Genomic DNA, 6,387 nt, shown 5'->3' with positions numbered 1-6,387 from the left:
ACGCTTTGTAAAGCGACGGCAAGATAAGCAATGCGTCCAAAGGGTGGCAGCAATTTCAGCAGGTGTCGACATAACTTTAACCGAGTATATATCACATACTTTCGCGGTTGCAAATGGATGAAGTTTGCACTAGAACGGGTTAATTGCAAACATTGAGGAGATGCTTCGCCCTGAAATGGATGACGCTGATGATGGCGAACTCGATTTAACGTAGCATATATTTAACCTTTTTATAAAAAATTATGGTATAAATCTAGCTTCATCCTGCGCTTCGAAGGAACGCAAAATTCGCAGCTAAGGTCAAGGCAGGGTGCAGTGGACAGGCACACGCAGCTCCCATCCCTTCGGACGAAGCAATGTTGGTGGATCGGTTGTCCAGATTCCCTGAATGGGAAGGGGGAGCGCGCTTTCAACATAATTAAAGTTGTTGCCCACATCGGTTCCCGTCTTAAACAATGGCGCAGGCGGTGTAGCGTGTAGCATGAATGACCATATCTAGGTAAACGAAGCGCCACCGAATTTAGGTGGGGTTTCTCTACCACCCAGAGGCTCAAGCGGCAGTCGTTCTTGAGAAAACGAGGCATAGCCAGGGCCTGTTGTGGGTAGCTTGTTTATCTGTTTTGTTTTCTGTGCGAAACAGTGCTGCTGAGAGCTGCAATCGGGTACGGTGTGAGGATAAAATTTTCTTGTTCCAATCACATTGCTCATTACCAGCGATTGGAGGGTTATGGTCAAGAGCTGGCAACCAAAGTGTGAACGGAAGGTGCCAAAGGAAAATTAGGGGTTTTGGCTTAGATTGTTGTCTAAGGTGGATGCCCTGCACAATCAGTTCTGCCGAATGTGGGATTCTCAGAAAGAGTCAAGCCGTTTCCAATGTTTGGTACGGCTGTAGAAATGATATGTAAATATTGACTATAAATAGGTATGTATAAAAAGTCAAGTTGAAATTTCCAAATACTTTTGTTTTGCCACATCCATCCCTGACAGAGGAACCCCTCCGGTTTAACGGGCTCACTTCATGGGCAAAGTATTGTCTTACACCTCAGATAGGGTGATAACGTGGTGGTTATCGCCTTTAAACAATACTCTGAGAAGAAGTGTTCCTCGAAATATCAAACTAAAATTTCCTTGTATATACTGCCCCTTAAAATTCTAAACAGTTTGCCGTACTCACGGTATTAAATCAGATGTGAACCTTACAGCAAGACAAATGAATTAGGGTGCAGCAACATTACCCGAAAAACGGGCAAGTCAGTTTAGCAAAAACAAAGAATCATCTCACAAGCAAGCGTCTTTTGCTTCAAATGGCTTCATTACATTAAAAGCCACACACACCCGTACTTGGGGCATCATATTTTTGCGTAGGTAAGACGTTTCATGGACAAACAAATGCCTGGGTTGCCCAATACCATGCTACTTTTTTTTATACCATATTTGTTCTTTTTCAAGACAACTAAACACTGAAAAGGCCAGTGCGTCTTAAATTTTAATTCAAATTGAACTGCTGGTACCCACTTTCCCTTCTGCACTACTGTAACGGTTCAGGTATGATAACCATTTAGAAAAGGATAAGTAACATCAAGATTATTACATTCTCTTCTGTAAAAGTCCACCTCATAACGTACAGATTGCCTTGACACTTAAGAAAATTTGAGAGAGATTATTATTAGATAATGTTTTTCTTCTAGAAACGCAACAACTCAATCACACACACATACGCACTTTTTTCGTGCTTAGACACCATTTATTGAGGTTAATAGACGATGCTAATAACTACATGGTATAATTCTCGGCTTTCATTCAGATTTTGTATGACAGAGGCTGTCGTTATGGGATGTAAACATTTAGAACACCAGGCGATCTTTACGGTGCACTAACATCATGCACCACATGGACGCCTTGATTTACGTACCCATATAAAAGCGGCCGCCGCGGACGAATTCGATCCTTCATCATAGAGTATATCACTCGAGCGCCCTCAGCACACGGCCACCACGGAGCGGCATTTGATTCTCTCACAAGATTGTAATTAAATCACCGTAAAAATAGCGAGGTACCTCTTTTAGGCCAAAATGTTCTTTTTTACTGCGTGTTCTCTAAGAATCTTGCTGAATTTATTAACAGTTTCCAACAACAAGGCTGCAAAAGGGTGTAATCATGAAACCTTGACTGTTAAAAATTTAAGCAATTATTTAAAGTGGTTCACACCACTTTAACTCACCTTCAGCGCGATGTGCAGGCCAATGTTGTCCGCAATATTTTCATCCAATGTTCTCGATCCATCTATCTGCGAAGAGGACGTAAATGAAGCCATAGCTTCAATTGCTAAATTCAAAACAGCGGCTGGTACAGTGCTTATTGAATTTAAAATATGTTTGAGACACTTTTGTCAAACCTCCACGTCACTTTCATTCCTGTGGTGAATAGACTAAAATATTATTTTAGTGCAAAGGATTTATTACTCACGGATTCGGCAATATCAGCGGATGTAACAATTTGCCTTTGTAACCGAGAACATTTATTTGGTTTATTATTATGCAAGGCGCTTAATATGGTCTTCACTAATTACACTAGCGACCTTCAATTTTGTCCTTGATGTCCAGTTCAAACAAAAAACGTAACCAGCCAAAAACAGCTATTGCTCTATATCTGTGATCTCGAAAACGGCACTAGGTTTACCACCCAATACATCGACAAACAAGATTAAGAGACTAGGGGTCTCCAATACCCTCGAAGAGCTCATTGAAGCTGCAAGGACTTCACAATACCAGTCTGTTGCGCAGTCGTACTGGTCGGAGCATTTTGGAAAAACTGGGGTATGAGCCGCAAGCATGCTCCAGACGTACAGAAAAAGTACCTAGACAGGTTAGGGACAAATTAAAAATATCTCCGCTCCCAAAAAACATGCACCCCGTTTACCATGAGAGCCGGAGGAGTGATAGAGCAACAGCGCTGCAAGCCCGTTTTGAGGGAATACAGGACGTCTTATATACAGATGCTGCACAATGCGCGAACGGTAGGGGACGTGTTTCAGTAGCAACTAGAGAAGACGGGGGCTCGGTAGTTTGCTGCAGAACCAAAAATTCGACCACTACGGAGGCGGAAGAGGTGGCCATCGCGCTAGCTCTAACGCAACAACAGGTCAAAATTATAGTTACAGACTCGAAATCAGCGATTAGAAACTTTGACGCGGGCCGCATTTCGGCCATAGCAGCAAATGTGTTGGCCAGTGGTCCACCACCGGCAGAGTAGGTCGCGCTCATTTGGACACCGGCGCACCAGGGGTTGAGGGAGAACGAGAAAGCGCAAGTACTGGCCCGAGGATTAGCTACATTCCGGGATCTCAGTGACGACTTATGCGCAACCCCGTACCCCTTGCGCGATGAGGAGCCCCTGCAGTTCGACGATGACCTTAACACCTACCAAGATATCCTAAATCATTACAAATTAGGCAGATCAGTACTACCAAAAGCGTGTAAGCAACTCACCAAAAGCGAGGAGGTTATGTGGCGTAAGCTACAGACTGGAGTATTCCCGAACCCCCAGCTTTACAGCAAGTGGCACCCGGAAATTTTTAGCCCCAGGTGCAAACGTTGCGATGACATAGCGGACATGATCCATATGATATGGACGTGTCCTAGATTTGGAGAACCTGACCGAACAGATGAGTCCTGGGAGGCACTACTTCTCAAGCAGGACGAAAAAGGGCAACGAGAAGTCATCCGTCTTGCTCTGGCCGCTGCTAAGATCCAAGGGATCCACGTCGACGGCTGAGGGGGAAGACATGGTTGGGATAGAGCTTCGCCTCGGATCCTCACCAACCTTTTGACGGGCGCAATATATGTTATTTCTCTCTCTCTCTCTCTCGAAAGGTAAACCTCTATAAATGTTAGCTTTAGCAGGTCCATTTTCATGCATCGCGTTATTCCTGGAAATAGTACCTGATGCGTTTGAAAGGCATTGCTACGTAAAGGGACACCACATTTTGTTTCGTTTTGGGCTTAACAGCAGAATTCATTTTTATCTCACGCTGTGTAGTAAATAGTGTCGTCTTCATGGCCGCAGCCGGCTTCGAGAGGACGATGCTATTGACGCCGCCAATCACACCTCATGTAAGTCCTCCACACTCCTCCTGTGACAACGTTTTATACTTCAATACCAGACAGGTGATTGAACCAGAAAATTAAGGCAATGCTATATTTGAAATTGCACATTGGATTATAAGTAGTGGTTTATCAACTCTGTGGTGCCAGCAGGAGATTGAGAGGCACAGTTTTCGTATATTGTCGGCTTCTCGCTCTAGGAGCACCGCTCCATTAGTATAAACTGTAACGCTAAAAAACACTGCCAGTTCCGCGAAATGTAGGGAACAACTGTCTCTATGACCTAACACATGGATCAATGGCGCAAAAATATCATAGGCTGTCGAATCTCTAAAGCCTTAGGCGATCGGTACATGTATTGATAAAAATTGATAATCCCTTGCACAGAATAACCCGCAAATAGGACTACTAACTTTGGTAAAGCAGGTTCGTGTGGTGATAAAATTAGGAAAACACAAAACAACCAACCTTAAGAAAAAAAAAAGCACAGGAAGCCCTAAAGACCATATGGTTTCAAAAATGGTTTCGGAATCAACATATTTCTTTGTTTAAGGACGTTGTTTTTTGTGATGTAAAGCATAGAGAAAAGTATGACACGTCGACATTGCCAACTTTAGGACGCCGTTGTCTTTTGCGGAAACCAGGCCATTCAATGTAGCTAAAAGTGTGCAGTCGAAAAGTTCCCAAAAGAAAGTGATTATATGTACTACATGTTTGTCACGCTCGCGAGATAACTGAAATATATATATTGAAAGCATTCAAAATGTTTCTGTTTTAATTGATAGTTCATAATAGCACCCAGCACAAGCATGGACCACCTGCAACAGAAGTGCGTCACCCTCAATAGGCAGCATTTCACATAAGGTCATGTTGTTTCCTGTATTTCTTTACATTGTTGTGTTTAATAGATAGGAAGGCCCTTGCTATTATTGTATTTACAATTGATGAATAAAAGAAATTTGAATCCTTAGTGTCACTCGAATCAGTCGCATCCCCACTCTCCAGTGCTATTTTCGCTTTGTAGTTATTGCCTCAGTTCAAACCATCAAATAGCAATCAGCCTTTCAGTATCCCGTTTGCTATGTGTATATATACAGGGTGTTTCATCTAAGATTTTACCTATTTTTTAAAAATAGGCAAATTAAGTTTTATTGTCGATTCTTTTTTTAGTTGTTGTATTAAGAGTAGAGAAAAATCAGGAGCCTTAAAGGGTACTAATGAGCTTAAAAATTAACTAAGATTAACTAATTAACTTTTTCATTATACCAGCTAGAAGCTACTTTTAAATTGCAACAGTGAGCTACCGGTGTGAGAATGCCAAATGGTATTTTAAACGACAAGAAACGTGCATTTCTTAAGGACTGCAGCAGTGGCAATTCTGGCCACTTTCGACGCACGAAAACGAAACCTAGCAGACGAAGCGCGGAATTTTACGCGCCCACGAGTGACGCAGTCGTGACGTCGCCGGGCGAATCAAGCCGCGTGAAGGCGGCTGCTGCCGCTCGTGAAATACTCGTCTGGCGCTGCGTCATCACATCCAGTGGTGCGATATCTGTGCATGTACTGCTTTACTTTTTATTTCACCCTCTGGGAGCCAAAGCTTGTAGTCAAGAGGGAGGGCTGATTTGCCCATACCATCAGCGCTACACCCGCATCATGACAAGCTTCGCCCGCAATGCGTTGGTGATATCTCAAGATCCTACCAGACCATGACGCTGCTCCAGGCGCGTATTTCGCGGGCGGCAGCGGCCGCCTTCAGACGGCTGGTTTCTCTCGGTGACGTCACGGCTGCGTCACTCATGGGCGTGCATAAGTGCGCGCCTCGACTGCTAGGTTTCGTTTTCGTGCGTCGAAAGCGGCCAGAATTGCCAGCGCTGCAGTCCTTAAGAAATGCGCGTTTCTTGTCGTTTAAAATACTATTTGGCGTTCTCACACCGGTAGCTCACTGTTGCAATTTGAAAGCAGCTCCTAGCTGGTATAATGGTATTTTATATATATATATATATATATATATATATATATATATATATATAGAGAGAGAGAGAGAGAGAGAGAGAGAGAAATTTAAAGCATAGCAAAAAGTGCTGAATAAAACCTGTAGCGCAGTCACGATAGTCCTCAGCCGTGCCAGCCTCAAACTTCTTCAGCTGTCTATTTAATCATGTACCCCGTAAAGCTCGAAGTAATCGTTCGATAACACTTTTTCCTACTTCATGGCTGAAATTGGCACTGGCGAACATTCTAAAGGTTATGTAGGAAGCGCCATAATCGCCTACCAGAGTTG

The sequence above is a fragment of the Amblyomma maculatum genome, unplaced genomic scaffold (assembly GCF_055883805.1).
Source record: "Amblyomma maculatum isolate TAMU_Amacu unplaced genomic scaffold, ASM5588380v1 scaffold_90, whole genome shotgun sequence".
Taxonomy (NCBI): Eukaryota; Metazoa; Arthropoda; class Arachnida; order Ixodida; family Ixodidae; genus Amblyomma; species Amblyomma maculatum.
This window is presented reverse-complemented; position numbering follows the sequence as displayed.